The 23,341-nt window shown below is 41.2% G+C and overlaps 1 pseudogene; it reads right to left on the bottom strand.

Annotated features, from left to right (window-relative positions):
• Window positions 1-7,673: 7,673 nt before the first annotated feature.
• Window positions 7,674-16,417, bottom strand: LOC129868684 (dual specificity protein kinase CLK1-like; annotated as a pseudogene).
• Between the last annotated feature and the right edge of the window lie 6,924 nt (window positions 16,418-23,341).

The raw sequence follows: 23,341 nt of genomic DNA, 5'->3' as shown, positions 1-23,341 counted from the left end.
AATTCATGAAATCACACATTCAATATACCAAATTAAAGCTACACTTGTTGTGAATCCAGCCAATGTGTCAGATTTCAAAAATGCTTTACGGCGAAAGCAAACAATGCTATTATCTGAGGATAGCACCCCAGCTAACAATCACAGATCATCATATTTCAACACTCCCGGCGCGATACAAAACGCAGAAATAAAGATAAAATTCATGCCTTACCTTTGACGAGCTTCTTCTGTTGGCACTCCAATATGTCCCATAAACATCACAAATGGTCCTTTTGTTCGATTAATTCCATCGATATATATCCAAAATGTCCATTTATTTGGCGCGTTTGATCCAGAAAAACACTGGTTCCAACTTGCACAACGTGACTACAAAATATCTCAAAAGTTACCTGTAAGCTTTGTCCAAACATTTCAAACTACTTTTGTAATACAACTTTAGGTATTTTTTTTACGTAAATAATCAATAAAATTGAAGACGGGATGATCTGTGTTCAAGACCGGAGGAAAACAATGTGTAGCATGCTTTCTGGTCACGCGCATCTAACAAACAGTACACTTCACTGGAGCCTCATTCTGAACATGGCTACTTCTTCATTTCTCAAAGGAAAAACCTCAACCAATTTCTAAAGACTGTTGACATCCAGTGGAAGCGATAGGAACTGCAGGAAGGTGCCTTAGAAATCTGTATTCCCAATGAAAACCCATTGAAAAGAGAGTGACCTCAACAACAACAAAAAATCTGAATGGTTTGTCCTCGTGGTTTTGCCTGCCAAATAAGTTCTGTTATAGTCACAGACATGATTCAAACAGTTTTAGAAACTTTAGAGTGTTTTCCATCCAATACTAATAATAATATGCATATATTAGCATCTGGGACTGAGTAGGAGGCAGTTCACTCTGGGCACGCTTTTCATCCAAACGTGAAAATGCTGCCCTCTATCCTAGAGAAGTTAACACTTTTTTGGTTACTACATGATTCCATGTGTGTTATTTCATAGTTTTGATATCTTCACTATTATTCTACAATGTAGAAAATAGTAAAAATAAAGAAAACCCCTTGGATGATTAGGTGTTTCCAAACGTTTGACTGGTACTGTACATACATTTATAAATTGTTGACAGCCAGTAGACATCATGTTTATATTGCAGAAATTGACACGTTTAAGATGATTCTTTTGTGCAATGGATGTTGTTTTCTGTTGGTGCTGAGCAAGTAGGATATATTTGCTGTCTTAAGGGGGAAGGTGTTACAGGCGTTGATTTTTCCATTATCTTTCGACGTTGGACTTTAGCACGTATGTCACTTTAGCATGTAGGGCGCACCGATTGGTGTCACCTTGTTAGTCAGTATGTGTTCCACCTGTGTTGGTTTGCCATCTAATTAGTGGGAAGGTGTTTCACCTGTGCTGGCCCAGGTGCTATTTAAGAGTAGCTGTCCCAGTCCTCCAGTTGTCTTGAGAGATGTAAAGGGAATCTCCCCATTTGATTTCTAGAAAAACATTCCTTTGTCTGATTTTGTGGTTTTTGGTTTGCTTCCTGTCTTTAAGTTGGATGTGGGTTTTCCTTTTTCCTTTTATTCCCTTGTATTGATCAGCCTGTTGCGTGCTTTGGTGTGTGTTCCCAAACAAGGACCAATTGCGCTCTGAGGTGGCTGATGTTGGTGGGATTTGGAGGAAACAGGGGAAAGAGCCTCAGATCCACAAAGTCTCTTCCACCAGGTGGCTGATGCGATATGTTGGCACGACTGCCATATTGCATCTCCATCCCAAAGCCATTGCTTGGAAGTGTACATTGCCAGACTGCCAAGAACCTTGCCCTCATCCAGGCCAAGGTGGCGAGACGCGGTAGTGATGACACCTTGTTGATCTCTGCACCAGACAGGATGCTCTTGCCAGCATACTTGGTGTCCAACATGTACGCTGTGGCATGTATGGGCTTCAGGCCGAAGTCTTCACGCTTTTTTATGTATTTCAGAACTGCAGTTTCCTCTACTTGGCGCAACAGTGAAGTGGGCAGGGCAGTATGGATTTCTTCTCTTACATCTGCAAGCAGAGTCTGAACATCAGATAGGTAGATTGTTGCTATATGACCCTTCACATACCTAACCATTTCCTTGGCTCTCTTGTTTTCAGTGTCATTATGTCCTGGAGGAGCAGATTCAATGTATGAGCAGCACAGCCAATAGGTGTGATGTGAGGTTAGGACTCCTTCACGTTAGACCAAGCAGCCTTCATGTTCGCAGCATTGTCTGTCACCAGTGCAAATACCTTCTGTGGTCCAAGGTCATTGATGACTGCCTTCAGCACATCTGCAATGTAGAGACAGGTGTGTCTGTTGTCCCTTGTGTCTGTGCTATTGTAGAATACTGGTTGAGGGGTGGAGATGATGTAGTTATTTATTCCTTGCCCACGAACATTCGACCACCCATCAGAGATGATTGCAATACAGTCTGCTTTCTATATGATTTGCTTGACCTTCACTTGAACTCTGTTGGAACTCTGCATCCAGCAAATTAGTAGATAAAGCATGTCTGGTTGGAGGGGTGTATGCTGGGCAAAGAACATTCAGAAATCTCTTCCAATACACATCGTCTGTGAGCATCAGAGTTGAACCAGTTGCATACACAGCTCAAGCAAGACATTCATCAGCATTTCTTTGACTACGTTCCTCCATTGAGTTAAAAAAAAACGTGTGATTCCAGGAGGACGATGAGCTGTTGGTATCGATAAGGTGTCTGATTCATCATTTTCACCTCGAATAGAAGTAGAGGGACTTTTGTCAGAGGTTGCTTGTTGTGAGTGCTGAGGCAACTTTATGCACTTGGCCAGATGATTCCGCATCTTTGTTGCATTCTTCACATATGATTTGGCATAGTATTTGCAAATGTACACAGATGGAAACATCAACATTATCTGCAGTTGAAATGTCTCCACACATCAGATAGTACCCGTGGCATTTTCCTGTAAAGATTATTATTATTATTATTATTATTATTATTATTTTAAACGAATACAATTCCATGTACAAATAAATAGTTAACCAGTTAGTTTAAACAACTCCTTTGTAAAATAAATGTTTTAAAATGAAACATGTATGGAAACGGGTGAATTAACACTCCTCAGTTAGCAGGCTCAAGCAAGCTAAAACCCACATGATTGTAAAAACTAACAAGCAGAAATTGTTAACAAGTTAGAAATGATTTAAACACACTTTGCTGTAGGCTACTATTTACTAGTTAACAAAAAAATCATGTATGTCGTATAAAATATATTCACCCCACCCAGTATTGTAATCAAAACTTACCAGATAGCATGTAGTCCTTGGCTCAGACAGTGTAGTAGTTTGGGCTCAATAACATCTCATTAGTGTGCAAGATCTTGAGAATCAGCTGCACATGTGATGGAGGAATGCACTGTGCATGCAGAGGGTTGCAATTCCATTGAATTGGGGACAGTTTAACCAAAATATGCCACAAGACCTAGAATTGACTTATGTGTATCCCACAATAAAGGTTCACTGTTATAAGCTAACTTTTTTTGATGAATTTAGGCAAAATTCCAGGACTTAACTTCCCATGGAAAATTTCCAGGAAAAGTTCTGGAAATTAACTGGAAAGTTTCCAACCCTTTGCAACCCTAATTCAGACCCTTTACTCTGTACTTTGTTGAAGCCCCTTTGCCAGCGATTACAGCCTCGAGTTTTCTTTGGTATGACACTACAAACTTAGCACACCTGTAATTGGGGAGATTCTCCCATTCTTCCCTGCAGACCCTCTCAAGCTCTGTCAGGTTGGATGGGGAGTGATGCTGGACAGCTAGTTCAAGGGCTCTCCAGAGATGTTCGATCAGATTCAAGTCCGGGCTCTGGCTGGGCCACTCAAGGACATTCAGAGACTTGTCCCAAAGCCACTCCTGCATTGTCTTGGGGTCGCTGTCCTGTTGGAAGGTGGACCTTTGCAACCAGTCTGAGGTTCTGAGCACTCTGGAGCAGGTTTTCATCAAGGATTACTCTGTACTTTGCTCTGTTCCACATTCCCTCGATGCTGACTAGTCTCCCAGTCCCTGCCGCTGAAAAACATCCCCACAGCATGATGCTGCAACCACCATGCTTCACCGTAGGGATGGTGTCAGGTTTCCTCCAGATGTGATGCTTGGCATTCAGACGTTCAATCTTGGTGTCATCAGACCAGATAATCTTGTTTCTCATGGTCTGAGAGTCTTAAGGTGCTTTTTGGCAAACTCCAAGCGGCTGTCATGAGCCTTTTACTGAGAAGTGGCTTCTGTCTGGCCACTCTGCCATAAAGGCCTGATTGGTTCTCCAGTCTCCACAGAGGAACTCTGCAGCTGTGTCAGAGTGACCATTGGGTTTCTTGGTCACCTCCCTGACCAAGTTCCTTCTCCCCTGATTGCTGAGTTTGGCAGGGCAGCCAGCTCTAGGAAGAGTCTTGGTGGTTCCAAATGTCTTCCATTTAAGAATGATTGAGGCTACTGTGTTCTTGGGGACCTTCAATGCTGCAGAAGTGTTTTGGTACCCTTCCCCAGATCTGTGCCTCGACACAATCCTGTTTCGGAGCTCTACGGATAATCCCTTCGACCTCATGGCTTGGTTTTTGCTCCGACATTCACTGTCAACTGTGGGACCTTATATAGACAGGTGTGTGCCTTTCCAAATCATGTCCAATCAATTGAATTTACCACAGATGGACTCCAATCAAGTTGTAGAAACACCTCAAGCATGATCAATCGAAACAGGATGCACCTGAGCTCAATTTCGAGTCTCATAGCAAAGGGTCTGAATACTTATGTAAATAAGGTATTTCTGTTTTTATTTTTAATACAGTTGCAAAAATGTCTAAAAACCTGTTTTCGCTTTGTCATTATGGGGTATTGTGTGTAGATTGAGGATTTTTATTTATTTAATCAATTTTAGAATAAGGCTGTAAAGTAACAAAATGTGGAAAAATTCAAGGGGTTTCTGAATGCACTGTTTATTATGTTGACCATTAACAGGCTTAGCAAAAATAACACTTTGCAAATAGATGTGCTTATATGCCTAACGTAAACTCACCCCATTCCGTACAAATGTGCGCAACCGCAACATTCAAATGAGGCTACAAAGAAAACTAATGGGACTGTAGCGACTGTGTTGACTTCAAAATCGGGAGTGTGAACTAGGTTTCTATTCAAGCGTTGATCGACATGGTAATGGCTCTATAGTATTGGAGAAAAGTTGAAAAAACAGACCCTCCGTTACATCGTGACGTGTCATGTCATAACATACAGCACGCATAAAGCAACTATTTCTGTCTTACAATCACTCTCCACCAGGTGTAGCACTTCTCTCATCGTTTAAAAACAAGAAATGGACAGTGACAGGGGTAAGGGGGGATACCTAGTCATTTTTTGCGTCATCATTGCATGCGATCAGCTGTTTACTTCTAGGATCACTTTAGCACCGCCCTAAAAACCGATTCAAATTCGACACAAACCTTCAATTAGGTATGTAATGACACATTATATAAACTCTTTATAGTGTTTTATTTACATTTTAGAGGCGATAAGGTGATAAGTTGGACAGATCGAGTGAAAAAAAAGCAATTTTCCCACACAACATCTCTCCTTCTCACTATCACACATTAGTTTCGCTTCCCCACCCGCCATTTATAAAAAAGACCCAACGGGGCTCATTGCCTGCTTGAATTATGCAGAAACAGGCAGCGTTTAGGTCATGTAATTGATTCTGTTGGAAAGGGGAGAAATTGTGCTTTACAATGGTATTGACATTACAGTTGATCTGGAAGTATTACGTTTTTGGGGCGCTAAAATAAGGGCAATTGTACGGACCAAGGCGATGTACGAGTTTACGTTATACCTGAGCATTGTCTTCCTCGGAATAGTTTTCAATTGAATAACACTAATTAAAATTATGACTACTTTGTTGAACTGTTTGAGAAAAGTCAAGTTGACTGATAATGTAATAGTAAACCATTTAATATTTTAAATTCCTTCTATCAACCGGGGAGTAGAAGCCACCTTTCATAGAGTAGGAAACATACCTGGAGGACAGGAGCACTCTTGAATGACCTCCCTGGCAGTGCGAAGTTTGGGCAGTGCTATGGTCAGTCTCTGAAAGGGGACAACAAGAATGCACAATGCATAATGTTTCTTTGAATATAGGTTAAATGTAAGATATAAGTAGTGGTAGAGTAGTGGTAGTAATGGACAAGCATTTTTGAATGGATCTCGAATTTGGAGATCAGTCTGAATTAAGGCGTCAAATTAGTAGTTAGCCTAGAGACTAATCATGTTACATAAAGGGCTGTCAGAGCTAATCAGTCCATTTTTAATCAGGATTAATCGAATTGTCTGAAAGCATTCAAAATACACTGAAAACATACAAATACATAATCTATACAGCTAAAAACAAATATATATATATATATAGTTAAAAACAATGCGATGTCACAACAAGTTGACTTTGAGGTTAAAGAAAGTGTGCTTCATCAATTTACCTGATTTTACTTACTGTTACTTTGGACAAAATCAAGAAGTAAATATTCTTGTAATGCTTTTTGTATAAAAAATCTTAAAATTACAGCTCAATTTGAGCAAATTCTGAATTGGCGTTTAATCGTGATTAATCAGAGCAAATCCTGCAATTAATTCGTTTTTTTAACAACCCTAGTTACTTGATTATGGTGATCAGCTACCACAATGCTGTCACAATGCTTTAAAAAAAAAAAGGCAACCTTACTGTATTCGAAAATGTGAGAAATCATCCTTCAAAATATTGCATTTGCATCAGTCTGATACATGTTTATCTTTATTACAATTTTAAGTCATCCTCACCTCTTGCACAAGTTTTTCAATGATATCCTGGAGACCAGGTACTGTTCCATTCTCATCCTGCGCGGATGCATCGGGATGGATCAGGAACATTCTCTCCATCTCCAATGTATGCACTCTGTACTCCAGGTAAGATGTCTTGAAGTTGACCAAAAAACAAAACGCCATAGAACACACCGACAGCATGATGCAAAAGACAATTAACAGCGCGCCTAAACAATGTGAAAAGTTTGATTTGAGGCAGTTGATAGATTCCATGGCCTTCTTATTCTCTGATTTTGCGTGGGATCCCATCCTGACGTTGGCAGCCAAAAAACTACCAGAAATAAATTGTAAGCACTTTTCCTGGGTGCTACATTTCCTGCTAGAAATAATTCGATTTTCTTAATGCCACTTTGTTACAGCATCGGCGCCATCACTAGTATGAACGTTTAAATCTCTGAGTATATGTGAATGGGGAGGAAAGCTGGACGCAACAGTAGCGTGGGCTGTGTAGTTGCGCTCACGCGCTCTCAGGTCGAATGATTTAGACCAGTAAGACACAGACAGGATGCCAAATACCATTCTTAGCACTCCCTGAAGTCCCTTCAATAAAAATACGCTGCCTGAGAATTCACCTCTAGAATAATGGTGAATAAATGGATGAAAACCTGAATAATTAAACGAATTAAACTCTTATTCTAAACTAACCCAATGAAATGTAATAAAACAAAGCAAAGTAATAACATTCATTGATTTTATATAATCTATTCAATGGTACCGTACTTTGAAAAGAATATTGAAATATAAAATTAACCATTAATGGAAAATAATGGGGGGATTGAAATGTCACACTCAATGTTATTTATTCAAATGTTGTATCAACAAATACATTTTAAAACTTATCAAGGAAAGTGCACTTGTCTATTTCAAATCCCATCTCTTGCATGTGTGGAACTGGAATCTAGTCATGGGATGTTGTATTGCCATCAACTGGATAAATATGACTACTACAAGTAGACCAACAGACTGCATTCTTATCACTGTTTGTCTTACTGAACATGCTGCCTTGAAAATGACCAGAAAATATGTCTAGCAATCAATCAACTTTAATGAGCAATAAGTTTTTCCCGATGATGTCAAATGTGGCTGACAATATTCTATGTCAAATCAATTAATCTGAAGTTTAAAAAAAATGTAAAAAGGGGTTAGTTCAATGTGAAGGAACACAATTTTGAGAACATAGTAAACAAATTTATTCACAAATCAGAAGGGATCAAGAGGATTCACAAGTTAAATAAATTAAATCTGAAGGAAGCAGGCAGGTAAGCTCAATCGGTATGTAAACAAGGGTAATAATCTCATAGATAGCGGACTGATGCAGCCTATAAAAGTCTCCCTTGGAGTAGAGAAATGTAGAGTAGTGCGTGCTGTGGTCTTCAGGGTCACTTTTTCCTCTCCTTCCTCATGGGGTGGAAGAATGGATGCCAGATGGCCTCTTCCAGGGTGAGCCTCCTGGACACGTCATACTCCATCATACTGTGGATCAAGTCAAATAGCTGCTCGTGGTCTGAGCTCCTGGAGGACATGTATTGCTAACGGGACAAGAGAAACGGTACATATTAGAAACAGCATCTAGTTGTTGTACAGTATTTCATGTGTGCAGATCAATTGAGGTTGTTCCAGCGATTGTATTGTGGAATTTCTGATTCACAAAAGGGTGCTTGCTAGTTGCTACTGAATTGATTGATTTTTATAAACTAGTAAAAAACTTTTTTTTTTTTTAAAGAACACAGTACATACATTTTATTAAATGGGACAGTACGATCAAGTCAGTGACTTACTTCCATTGTGGTGCATGGTGCTTATCATACAGGTAACTGTAATAGTGTTTGAGTTTTACCTTGAGTGGTTTGCAGTGCTTCCTCACATATCTCCCCGAGGAACTGTGTTCATCCCAGTCCAGCCGGTCATGATGCACATACCGCCGCTTCCTGGGGGACCATTTAAAAACATACATTTACACACTCTTACTTGACAACAACCATTTGTCAATGATCATCTAAATCTTGAAATTGAGACTTAGGGTTATCAACGAAAAATCATCAACAAACACTAAACATACTTGGTTTTCTGTAGCAGGTGGACAGGTATGGGCCCCAGAACCCTCTCCATCATGGCCAGGTGTTCTTTGCTGTCATGCGTCTGAAATTTCACAAAGTTAAAGTCCCCCCCAAAAAATTAGCCTGGTCCCAGATCTGTTTGTGCTTTTGCCTACTCCATGGTCATGACAAAACATAGCATGACAATTCCAGGAGATGGTAAGAGAGTAGAAATAAGGTTGTTACGGTGACTGTGTTACCGCTACAGCAGCAGTCAAATTCTATGTGACTGCTGAGTCAAGGTAACTAGGCTTCTCCAAAACTGCGCTATGCCGCCGCTGATGGTAATTAGTAGCCTACCAAACTTGCTCACGGACAGTCGCTAATGGCCTGGTACCCAGCGCTCTATTGTCCCTCTAATCATGCTGACATCAATGCAAATGCAATCAAAAATCTAAATCAAACCCTTCATGAGCCCTGGCCCTGTTGCGCAACATTTCTATAGGCTATGTAATTGTGAGAAAAGCTGATGGCCTCTATCAAAAAGTGGATCCATCAGCTTTCCATAGGCTAGGCCTACCTTATTTATTTCTCAACCTTCCTAATATTCAGCACATTGCTTTGCTTTACAACTGTAGTAGCCTACCTGGCTGGCATGAAAATGAACTGCGGGAAAAGCGTCCTCCATTCAATATTCAAGTGCATACGGATGACATATCTATTTTTCCCCCGGCTCCGACAGGTGCATGATAATTGCACATTTTCAATTCAAACTAATTTCACACATTATTTAGTACATGTAAAGACAAAATTGTATTCAGAATAGTCTGAGGGGTGAGAATATTATCACGTTTGAATGATGCCCAGCGTGTGCAGTCTAAGGCAAGAAGCGGCACATACATTTTTTGCACCTTTTTCAAAGCAGTCGCAGGCATCACGTAGCTTAGTTCATAGGCCTATATGTTTTGATAAGGTTTGTATCACAACTAAAGTGGCCGAATAACTAAACGTAGCCTGTACACCCCTGGAACAGGGTGGTTCTTATGAGCCCAGTCAAGTGCAATCGCATGTGAAAACAGTTTTGACTGGCCACTATTTAAAGAGGATCCCAGCTTTCCTCGTGCTGCAATATTATTTGCTCAATTCTTAAAATTAAGGACATGAATCTGCTTTACAACCGGTGTAGCCTACCAGGCATATCATTTTTTTTTTATATAACCGCACATAACCTACATTCGCTATTCGAGTGCAGGCTAAGGATGACATGTTACATTTTTTGGTGGGCCATTCTAAATCCAAAATACTTCCACACATTAGTAGACTATATGTAAAAGACCGGATTAAATTGAGGATAGTCTGATGGGTGACAATATTATCAAGTGCTCGTCAAATTTTGAATGAGAGACTTAGGCCAATTGAGATCGCGTGTGACTATTAATGTAGGTCCTGCCTTGGGCCAATCGGTAATTTTGTAAATGAAGGATCTCTATGGCAAGATACATCATTCACACAAGTTGTCAAAATCGGGCCAGTGCTCTCAGATATCGCATGTGACTAACGTACGAACGGAGAGTGATCCACAGTCCCCTCCCCGAGTTCATGGGGGAGAATTCACTTTGTTAAGTGCTCAACACAGAACAGTGTGCAACTATGTGCACACACCCCCGGAAATCATTTGGGAAAAATATAATTTATATTTTATTATGCTGTGTTCAATTATATTCTTCTTACTGTAAAATAATGCCAGAAGAATTACACTAATTTTGTCTTCTATATGAACTAGTGCAGCCCACAGCAATATGGCATAGCCAGATCAGGGCCTGATATTAGGACGACTCAGAATATGCCATTCTATTCTTCTGAAATGGGCTACATTTTCTTCAAACCATAATGTTTCTTTAGACCTTCCCAAAATAAATAATGGATTTATTGTGTTGGTGTCGGCTGTGTGGGGTTTATTAGTCTCCACATCAGTTGCTTGTAGGCTTGTGTGTGGAAGCCCGGAGATGCTAAACATGTTTATGTTAATTATTGGTCATTTACCATGAGACTGGCAGTTATTTGCATGACAGTTACCAGCTGACAATCTCATGACCGCCACAGCCCTAAGCAGAAAAACTGGCACCCAGGCTACAAAAATGCCAGGAAGGCAATTGTATCAGTACAAATATTTTTGCTGAAAGAAACTACCTCTACTGCTCCTGTACCTACCTGGAACAGTGTTAACCCAAGGTAGTACTCTAGGAGAATGCAGCCCAGACTCCACACATCACATGACTGATTCCACCCCAGCTCTGTGAAAACAAACATTACAACAATTTAGACTTGCATTCTTCACTTTCACCAACACATTGGTTTCTCGCCACTTACCAAGGATGACCTCCGGTGCTCTGTAATGGCGGGTGGAGACCACGGAGGTGTGGTGCTCGTGGTCGAAGGTGGCGTTACCAAAATCCACCACTTTCACATCTAGGTTCTTCAAAGTTCTCTCATCCCGTTTCTGCATTTGAAAACACAAGACATTTATTACACGCTGTCTGCTGCATAGGTCCATACTGACTGGAGGGGACTGGGTAGGGGTGCGCCGATCTGGACCTACTGACTGGAGGGGACTGGGTAGGGGTGTGCTGATCTGGCCATACTTGTATCCATAAATTGACCGTTGACAGTTGGATTGGATGATAGTCATGACTGGAAAAACTGAAGTGTTTTAAAATGTGTAAATAAAGGTTGTCAATATCTAAATCGCCTCCCTGCACGTTTTTAGACCAGGAAAGCTACGGATCAGCAGTAATGGACGTGTGTGTGTGTGTATATGTGTGCTCTCAACTTACAGTGGTCAGACAACTTACCATTTTGGCATTGTATTCCATGTCATAGTCAGAATTGACAAAGAGAATGTTCTCTGGCTTCAGGTCAGTATGGGTCAGTTTATTTCGATGCAGAACTATAAAACAAAAATTAGTGTAGGTGTTACGATACCTTCCTATGTTCCTAAATTCCAATCTACATGAAGAAAACTATCCACCATCTGATGGTATAGAGCACACCGTGCAAGTTACAATGATTTCAAATTAAGATAATTAGTATTAGGTTATTCAAATTCGACACTTGATGTTCAAATCAATATACAGAAATAGAACTTCCCATTTCCATGTTGCTTTTTCTAAACACATCAAGCTGTATATTGTATCTATTTACATTTAACCAGAAAAGTCCCATTGAGACAGGGAGTCTCTTTTACAAGGGAGACCTGGCCAAGAAGGCAGCAGCAGTCATCACAATAAGAGACGATTCGGCCTACAGGGAAAAAAAGGTACACTCCTCCTGAACAGAGTTTTGCACCACCAGAGTTTTACTCACAGGACACAGCTCTGAAGATCTGGTAGGCCATGTGTCTGATCTGGTCCACAGTGAAAGGCATGAAGCCGTTCTCCTTCAGAAAGTCAAAAGTGCTGAGACCCAGAAGCTCAAACACAATGCAGATGTGGCCATGGTAATCGAACCAGTCCAGCATACGCACACAGCCACTGTATGAGGGCAATAAGAAAACACATTAACACAAATATTCCCTCTTTTTTTGGGACACTGGGCACATTTTTGGTCTTGTGAGTGGAATCTTGAACATTGTGAGAATTTCGTGCAACTTTCGGCACACGTTTACAATGAACACAGACAGTACCCTTACAGTTTTAGACAGCAGCCAATTTGAGCATAATGTAGGCCTATCAACAAAACCAATGGAGCAAATCCCATAACACTTCCACATGGAAATAGCTTTTGATTTCTATGATGTAGCCTACAGTAGCCTATATGTGCTGTTCAATGCAGGCCTACATTGCATGAGACTTTTAAAAACGTTTTTACATGAAGGGCTTGACATTAATTCATGATTTTTTACTTGGTCTGTGACATCATGGGCCAAATAGGTGACTTCATTGTATTGATGCAAAAAAAATAAAATAATACACTTTACTAAATACAATGAATTACCATACAATGAATTAGACAATGTAGGCTATCCCTCTGCCTACTGGCTTATTTGCATATTAGAGGCCCGTCAAAAGACAAAACTGCCCATTTAATTAAGACATAAGCTTTTTTAACAGACTGGCTTTTCAAAGAGAGCTTGAATTGTAGCCTATATATTGCACTCTTGTAGGAAGCGGTAATTCCCCATTACTGACCTATACTTAATTATAACTGGGCTAATAACTATCAAAGAATATCAACAAATGTGCACGCGCATGGCTATGTGCTCTGATCTGAAAAGCCCATTCACTCATGAGTGATTGAAAGACCGAAGACCCCTCCGCCTACAACTAAATCACAAACTCAATATTGCAAAGTTAGATTTGGTTAGGTTTGTTGCATTGAAAAAAGGGGCTGATATAATGTTGTTTCAATCACAGAAAAAACTATCTATATAGTGCAAACTAACGGGGCGAACTCAGTGAAGTTCAATCTCTCGGGTCGCCTGGCAGTCCTGGAGGAAGTGCGCGGCCACGCGCAGCTTAGAGGGAACATTGATTACCACATGTTCGTATATCACCTCCAATCAGCTAAGCAGCTGGTCAGAGGTATATAAGAATGTTGTAGGCTAAAATGTGTGTCCCTTAGTCCCGGTTGCTCACAAGGTTCTCTCGTCGTCCAGGGAGTTCATCTGTTCCAGCACCTCTACCTCAGACATAGCAGCCTCCCGGTAACGATCAATGTTCTTAATGATCTTCAGCGCCACCCTCGTGTCATCACTACAAAAGCAGAGGTCGACAGAGAGAAGATAATGCCATGAGTGTAAACCCATTCGGTTGGCCTGAACAAGAAATTAACGATGTTACTTACTTCGGTTTGTCGATACATTCCACCACTTTCCCGAATGCCCCTTCTCCTAAAGTGGATACAATCTCATCTAAAGGGGCAAAGGAGAAGCTGTTAGTACATCAGAACAGAGCATCTACAACACAAGAACAGATAATTAGACTAGCAGCTGTCTACACCACAGCTACTCACTCTGGCTACATAGCATGTGTCACTTCACTCCTATTACTAGGAAACTACTACAATAATAGTTCTCTAGCCTTACTGCTAAGACGGATAGAGGAAAAAAAATCTTCCAAATCTTTACAATATTTCTTAAAAAGATTCCAATGCCCCGAAGCTATACCCTACCTACACTGACATAATTCAAACATACATCAGACAAAAGGGTTACAGAAAGAAAGGTTTGTGTTCTATACATCTTGCTTTTAGTACGAGTCCATTGTGATAGATCAGGTGACCCTCCTCATCATCCTCAAAACTTCTGGATCTCTTCCTGCGGTGACTCCTCTGGAGAGGGGGGGTTCATGGCCAACCGCATCACCACCATGATCATCATAAACCCGCCAGAACCAGGCCAGAATGCGCCAATCATTCATTCAGCGGGAGGAAGTTGATGAGGGGGAGGATATTCGGCCCATTCAGAAACCCAGGCCAGGCCACGGCAGCAGCAATTTCAAATGCATCCCCGAGAAACGCACAGGTGCCACCATAATGTGTGTTACAGAAGAAAAACATGGCAACATATTTTCAGACATGACTCACAATAGAAGTTCTTTCAATAAATGATAAGAGTAGTTATACAACAGAAGTGCAGCAGAACATCATCCACGGTTCAATGGCTGAGTTTTATGGAAGCATAGCATCTAATATTTGTGCCGAAATTAATATCTTAATCCAAACTTTCATTCCAATCACTTAAGATTGAAATGATTGTTTAACATTATTTTTCATAATAAAGCATAGCACTGTTTTTGGAATACCAGACCAATTAGTAATAATTATGCAAGTTCAAATAACCCCAATAACAAAATGATCAACCATAGATGATTACTGTTCTACTATGCGATCACCCAATTCCACAGACAGAAAGAGTTAGACAGGTGGAGAGTATCATACCGAGTCAGAGCGCCCCTGGCTGTGACGGCGGGAGCGGTGTCGTGTGCGACTGCTCTGGTGGCTACGGCCACTGCGTGCGGAGGATTTGCTGTAGTGGTGCCAGTCTCTGTTCCTCCGCTCCTTACACGGCTCACCCTTGGCCCCATCCCTCTCCTTGTCCCCATGGCTCTCTCGCTCCACACTGGGCTCCTGGGCTCTGCGCTCCAGCTTCTTAGAGTCAAGGTGACACCTGTAGTCAAGGTAGACTACAGTTAAAAACACACTCAACCTGGAAACTACACGTTCATGTTCATTATCAAGTGGGAGACATTGCTTGATAAAAAAAAAAAAATCACAGCAATCTTTTGATGGTTTGTATGATGGGATACAACTGCGATCATACACATGCACTGCAAGTGAAATTCTGACTGATCACCTTCATTGGCTCGACAAACGGCCACTTGCTAAGGATGAGAATAAGGGACGAATACAGAATACAACAAGGATGTGGATAAGGTCATCTCAGGCGTGTGGTATTATTCATCAGCCCTTGCAGCAGGGGTGTTATGTCTTGGCCGGTCAGGCGCCGGTAGGCAGCATCAGCCAAGTGTCTACAGACCTCCTTTCCCTCTCCACCGACACCCATGTTATAGATCGGACTGCACAGTCATGCCTGTAAGAGGGGTTTCCAACCTCTCACACACATTCCACATACATGCCGGGAATGGAGGTCATTCCCTCACCTGACAATGTTATAGTTTTAAATCCCACCTCCCAGCATGTCATGTTATGGCATGGAGCTGTAACTTACTTAGGGCTTGATCACAAGCACACCAAGGATGTACTGGTCAATACTGTGTTTATGATTGCTGTGGAACCTGCAAACTTGTACTTGCATACTTGTTCAATGCAATTGTAAATAGACAAAAGTATATGTTCATTTTTAGGCCTATATAAATTGTAAATAGAACAAAATGCCAGTTAATGTTCAGAAATACTGTTCCTGTGATCGATTGTATAACTGTTTACAATTAATAGTCAGTGGTGTTTACATTTGAATTCCCCTTGCCATAATAAAAATGTTATATGTTCTGATAGTTTTATGACAGCATCTTCAAGAATGTTGGCTGAACACTTTCAACAATGCTGACCCTAAATAGATTCAATGACATTCATTATTCATCTTAGCTTGAATAGTTGATGTTACATGAGCAGAGTGCCTTATTTACCTTTCGTATGTTTTGTAGTGGTGGTACCGCCTCGGTCTCTTTTCCCGGTCACTGCTATGGGAACTTCGCCTCTGCCGTTTGCGAATGTCCTGCTTCTCCTCATAGCTATACTCCTCAACCCAGCCATCAGGGTGTCGCATGCGCTTGGAACGCCGCATCTGCCAAACAAGGAAAGGCAGTGAGTCTAAGCAATAAAAATTAAGACGGCTTAGAAAGCCTATCCTCATGCATTCCTATACATCTTGGTTGTAAAATCCATACCAGCTGCAATGAAGGGAACGCGCTGCCCCTGGCGAAAAGCTAGCCTGACTGTCTGCTTGTCACGTCTCATATCGTGTCAGATGTGACTGGACTGTGGACATACTTCATTTCCGCCTTCAGAACAAAATGTATTAATACAGCTGAAGTAGGCTAACCCATGATTGGCTGATATACAGGACAGATGCTAGCTGGCATGTGTGATGCTGTTTAAATCGCTTAAAATCTACACATGAAACGTTAGCTGTGTCATATCAGTAACGTAACTCGTTAACACTTGGGTCGTACAACATAATCATAAAGCCCGCCTATTTCTACAATTTTACTTAAAATCTGATTTTAAACCTAAAACCACCGCTAAATGTATACCCAACCCTAACTTTAAATTAAGACAAACCTAAATTGTGGTTGTCGTTAATTTTTACGTGGCTGTGGTAACTAAGTTAGTGGAAACCACTTCCTTGTGTTATGTTAGCTAACTAACGCTAGCTAACTGTTAACTAGCTATGTCAACAAACCAACAAAACCCTACTGCACTAACGTAAGCACACAACAAGTAGCTAACTAACGTTAGACAACTGTTTATCGTTTAGTTTCGATATGCCAATATCAGAGTTATCTTCAGACAAGCTGAAAATAACACGAAATAAGCTAACATGCTGCAACTTTGACAGTTCTCGGAGCGAAGAGCCTTGGCTAACGTTGATTGCTCGGTAGCTAACATTAGCTTTAACGTCAAGATGGTTTATTGCGCTTTTAAGTTTAATGTAATGAGCTTATATTTCGCTGTTAAACATAAAAATACCCTCACCTCAAACAACTGGTTGTCAAGTTCTGAAATAAGACCCTGTACTTTCTAGCCAAGCTAAGGGAACGATATTTCAAGTACGGTTGCAAACTATGTCACGACCACTGATAAGTACTCAAAATACTCAACAAAAATGGCGACCGTGTGGTTTGGAACAAAGCCCTCCGACGTCAGCGGAATGATGGGAAATGTAGTTCATAACGCTCACTCAACGCAGGTCTACTCAATTTCCACGTTGCCAAAATGTTTGACACTGACAGATCTCCTAGTTTGACACTGACATATCCTTATTTCCAGGGTAAATATAAAACCAGTCTCTCACCTCAACGTATCAGATAAATACAGTATTGTATCCAGTTAACCCTGACAGGACAAAACTTCTCTCTATGACAAAAGCATAAAAGGTTACATGCATTGCCCTCTCTCAAAATGAGTAGGTCTGAGGAATTTGAAAGAATCAAAAGATAAGGAACATAAGAAAATGTTGTTAGGGTGTATACAATGGTAACATGAAAAACATTTAAGCAAAAAGGCATGAGAACCTTTGGTATTGCCTAACAGTAGATCCCCCAATGAGGAGTTAAGTCATGAGAAAAAAAACACTATTTTCCAGATGGTCATTCAGTGTTGACACAAATATATTGACCTGACTAACCCAGCTGATGCCATAAATAGTTTTTGTACATGGGGAGGTAATCATTTGCTGGCAGGGTTTCATGTTCATGACCATCCCTTCAGCTATTATTAGCCCCTGTATTTTATGAATATCATTGCAGCTTTGCTTACAGGTTTGTTTTTCAACGCAGCTGGTTCAAGTGTAAGCAGAGATGTACAGTCAGGTCTATAATTATTGGTACCTTTGCTAAAAGATGAGAAAAAAAGTACTGTTTAAAATAAATACAAATGATAGTCCCAATAAGCGCAAACCAGATGGGATGGCGTATCACTGCAGAATGCTGTGGTAGCCATGCTAGTTAAGTGTGCATTGAATTCTAAATACATCACAGACAGTGTCACCAGCAAAGCACCCCTACACCTCTTCCTCCATGCGTCACGGTGGGAACAACACATGCAGAGATTCTCCGTTCACCTACTCTGCGTCTCAAGACACAGCGGTTGGTACCCAAAACCTGATTTTGGACTCATCAGACCAAAGAACAGAATACCCCCGGTCTAATATTTATTGCTCATGTTTCTTTGTTTCTTTTTATTATTGGGTGTCATGTAGTAGTGGATTCTTTGCAGCAACACGACCATGAAGGCCTGATTCACGTAGTCTCCTCTGAACAGTTGATGTTGAAATGTGTCTGTTACTTGAACTCCGAGAAACATTTATTTGGGTTGCAATCTGAACTGCAGTTAACGCTAATGAACTTATCCTCTGCAGCAGAGGTAACTTTGGGCCTTCCTTTCCTGTGGCGGTCATCATGAGAGCCAGTTTCATCATAGCGCTTGATGGTTTTTGCAACTGCACTTGAAGAACTTTAAAAGTTCTTCAAATTTTCCAGATTCAAATATTCCTGACTGAACTTCATGTCTTAAAGTAATGATGGACTGTCGTTTCTCTTGGCTTATTTCAGCTGTTCTTGCCATAATAAAGACTTGGTATTTTACCAAATTGGGCTATCGTCTGTATACCACCCCTACCTTGTCACAACACAACTGATTGGCTCAAATGCATTAAGGAAAGAAAGAAAAAAAAATCTCCAAATTAACAAAGCACACCTGTTAATTAAAATGCATTCCAAGTGACTACCCCATGAAGTTGGATGAGAGAATGCCAAGAATGCGCAAAGCTGTCCTCAAGGCAAAGTGTGGCTACTTTGAATAATATATTTTGATTTGTTTAACACTTTTTGGGTTACTACATGATTCCATGGGTTATTTCATAGTTTTGATGTATTCACTATTATTTTACAATGCAGAAAATAGTAAAAATAAAAACCCTGGAATGAGTAGGTGTGTCCAAACCTGTATTCAGACTCTTTGCTATGAGACTCAAAATTGAACTCAGGTGCATCCTGTTTCCATTGATTATCCTTGATATGTTTCTACAACTTGATTGGAGTCCAACTGTGGTAAATTCAATTGATTGGACATGATTTGGAAAGGCACACAACTGTCTTAGTCAGGGAGGCAACCAAGAACCCGATTAGAGCTCTTTCAGAGTGACAGAGTTCCTCTGTGGAGATGGGAGAACCTTCCAGAAGGACAACCATCTCTGCAGCACGCCACCAATCAGGCCTTTGTGGTAGAGTAACTAGATGGAAGCCACTCCTCAGTAAAAGGCACATGACAGCCCGCTAGGAGTTTGCAAAAGACACCTAAAGACTCTCAGACCATGAGAAACAAGATTCTCTGGTCTGATGAAACCAAGATTGAACTCTTTGGCCTGAATGCCAAGTGTCACGTCTGGAGGAAACCTGGCACCATCCCTACGGTGAAGCATGGTGGTGGCAGCATCATGCTGTTGGGATGTTTTTCATTGGCAGGGACTGGGAGAATTGTCAGGATTGAGGTAAAGATGAACGGAGCAAAGTACAGAGAGATCCTTGATGAAAACCTGCTCCAGAGCGCTCAGGACCTCAGACTGGGGCAAAGGTTCACCTTCCAACAGGACAACGATCCTAAGCACACAGCCAAGACAACGCAGGAGTGGCTTCGGACAAGTCTTTCAATGTCCTTGAGTGGCCCAGTCAGAGTTCGGACTTGAACCCGATCGAACATCTCTGGAGAGACCTGAAAATAACTGTGCAGCAACGCACCCCATCCAACCAGACAGAGCTTGAGATGTTTCCACAAAATGTGGAAAAAGTCAAGGGGTCCGAATACTTTCCGAAGTTACTGCATATATCAAACTGAATTGCAACATGTAAAGTGTTAGTCCCAGGTTTCATAGCGCTGAAATAAATGTTTTACACATTCACAATAAGCTTATTTCTCTCAAATTTTGTGCACAAATGTTTACATTCCTGTTAGTGAGCATTTCTCCTTTGCCAAGATATTCCATCCACCTGATAGGCGTGGCATATCAACAAGTATATTAAACAGCATAATCAGGTGCACCATGTGCTGGGGACCAAAAAAGGTCCCTCTAAAATGTGCAGTTGTGTCACACAACCCAATGCCACAGATGTCTCAAGTGTTGAGGGAGCATTCACTTGGCATGCTGAATGCAGGAATGTCCACTAGAGCTGCTGTCAGAGAATTGATTGTTCATTTCAATATCATAAATCGCCTCCAACTTCATTTTAGAGAATTTGGCAGTACGTCCAACCGGCCTCACAACCACGTGTAACCACGCCAACCCGGATCTCCATATCCGGTTTCTACATCTGTGGGATAAGAGACCAGCCACCCAGACATATGACAAGACAGTTTGTGCAGAAATTCTTCGATTGTGCAAACAGTCTCGGATGCTCATCTGCATGCTCGTCGTCTTCACCAGGGTCTTGACCTGACTGCAGTTCTGCATCATAACAGACATCAGTGGGCAAATGCTCACCTTTGATGGCCACTGGCACACTGTAGAAGTGTGCGCTCCACGGAAGTATCCTGGTTTCAACTGTACCGGGCAGATGGCAGAAAGCGTGTGTGGCGTCGTGTGGGAGAGAGGTTTGCTGATGTCAACGTTGTGAACAGAGTTCCCCATGGTGGCAGTGAGGTTATGGTATGGGCAGGCATAAGCTACGGACAACAAACACAATTGCATTTTATTTGAATACACAGAGATACCGTGACGAGATCCTGAGGCCCATTGTCGTGCCATTCATCTGCCACCATCATCTCATGTTTCATTATGATCATGCGTGGCCCCATGTAGCAAGGATATGTACACAATTCCTGGAAGCTGAAAATGCCCCAGTTCTTCCATGTCCTGCATACTCAGACATGTCACCCATTGAACATGTTTGGAATGCCCTGGATCAATGTGTACGACAGCATGTTCCAGTTCTCGCCAATATCCAGCAACTTTTCACAGCCATTGAAGAGAAGTGGGACAACATTCCACAGGCCACAATAAACAGCCTGATAAACTCTATGCGAAGGAGATGTCTTGCACTGCATGAGGCAAATGGTGGGCATTGTCTTCCAGTTTCAGAATTTCAGTTCATGGGCCTTTAAGCTGAGAGGAACTTAAAATAGTAGAATATTAATGCTTTTATTTTGTTTGACTTTATTTATAAAATCAGTAGGGGTGCCAATAATTGTTACATATTCTTGAGAATTTTTGTATTACTTCTGAAACGAAATGTATATCCCTTAGCAATTTTATTGGTATAAAATCATTTCAAGGACAGTCAGAGACTTGTCCTGAAGCCACGCCTGCGCTGTCTTGGCTGTGTACTTAGGGTTGTTGTCCTGTTGGAAGGTAAACCTTCGCCCCAGTCTGAGGTCTTGAGTGCTCTGGCAGAGGTTTCCATCAAGGATCTCTCTGTACTTTGCTCCGTTGCTCATTCCCTCGATCCTGACCAGTCTCACCGTCCCTTCCGCTGAAAACATCCCAATAGCATAATGCTGCAACTACCATGCGTCACTTTAGGAATGTTGCCAGGCCAAACAGTTCAATATTGGTTTCATCAGACCAGAGAATCTTGTTTCTCATGGTAAGAGTCCTTTAGGCAAACTCCAAGCGGGCTGTCATGTACTTACTGTCATGTACTTACTTACTGAGGAGAGGCTTCCGTCTGGCCACTACCATAAAGGCCTGATTGGTGGAGTGCTGCAGAGATGGTTGTCCTGCTGGAAGGTTCTCCCATCTCCACAGAGGAACTCTGGAGCTCTGTCAAAGTGACCATCAGGTTCTTGGTCACCTCCCTGACCAAGGCCCCTCTACCCTGATTGCTCAGTTTGGCTGGGCTGCCAGCTCTAGGAAGAGTCTTGGTGGTTCTAAACTTCTTCCATTTAAGAATGATGGAGGCCACTGTGATCTGTGCCTCGATACAATCCTGTCTCGGAGCTCTACAGACAATTCCTTCGACCTCATGGTTTGGTTTTTCCTCTGACCTTCACTGTCAACTGTGGGACCTTATATAGACAGGTGTGTGCCTTTCCAAATAATGTCCAATCAAGTTGTAAACATTTCAAGGATAAATCAATGGAAACAGAATGCTCAATTGCAAGTTTCATAGCAAAGGGTCTGAATACTTAAGTTAAAAAAAAAAATGAATACACTTGCAAACGTTTCTAAAAACCTGTTTTCACTTTGTCATTAGGTGGTATTGTGTGTAGATTGATGAGGAAAATGTTTTATTTAATTCATTTTAGAATAAGGCTGTAAAGTAACAAAATGTGGAAAAAGGAAAGGGGTCTGAATACTTTCGGAATGCACTACACACACACAGTACCAGTCAAAAGTTTGGACACCTACTCATTCAAGGGTTTCTTTTTTCCCCCACATTGTAGAATAATAGTGAAGACATCAAAACTATGAAATAACACATATGGAATCATGTAGTAACCAAAAAAGTGGAACAATTGGCCCAGGGTTGTCTTGGTTTGGCCGGGGTAGGCCGTCATTGTAAATAAGAATGTGTTCTTAACTGACTTGCCTAGCTAAATATAGGTTAAATAAAAAAAGAAATGCTTGTTTACTTTCTTGCATAAGATCTGAAATCCCCAAAACACTGCAACACTATTCACTACTAGAACAAGCCAATGTGCTTGACCTTAGTACTTTATACAATGCATAAAGATACAGTTTTGCAGTATAAAAGGACTTATTGATCAACAACTCATTATAAACAAAGACATGTACAATGTGTATGTCATTGTACAGGGTTTTTCATGGTTGCAAAGCAAGAGGCGTAAAATGCCACCGTAATTCAAGAATGACCCAAAAGATAAAGACAGGTATTTATGACAAAATACAAATGATGTGATCATCTCACGTCACAATACTTTCAATGAGAGGAGGAAAGATGTTTTATTTGACCTCTGAGAAATGACCACCAACAAAAGTATTCTTCAGCTTCTGTCCAATGCTCTCCAACCCTGTTCCTGGAGCACTGCCCTCCTATAGTTTTTCTACTTGAACCCCAGCTGTAACTAACCTCATTCAGTTTATCAACCGGCTAATTACTAGAATCAGGTGCACTAGATTAGAGATTGAGCGAAAACCTAGCTCTCCTGGCTCTCCAGGAACAAGGTTGGAGTGGCCTGGTTCGTACTGAGCTAATTTAAGTCGGTCTGCTATTTCATGTT

Source organism: Salvelinus fontinalis, chromosome 13 (assembly GCF_029448725.1).
Source record: "Salvelinus fontinalis isolate EN_2023a chromosome 13, ASM2944872v1, whole genome shotgun sequence".
NCBI lineage: Eukaryota > Metazoa > Chordata > Actinopteri > Salmoniformes > Salmonidae > Salvelinus > Salvelinus fontinalis.
This window is presented reverse-complemented; position numbering and strand designations above follow the sequence as displayed.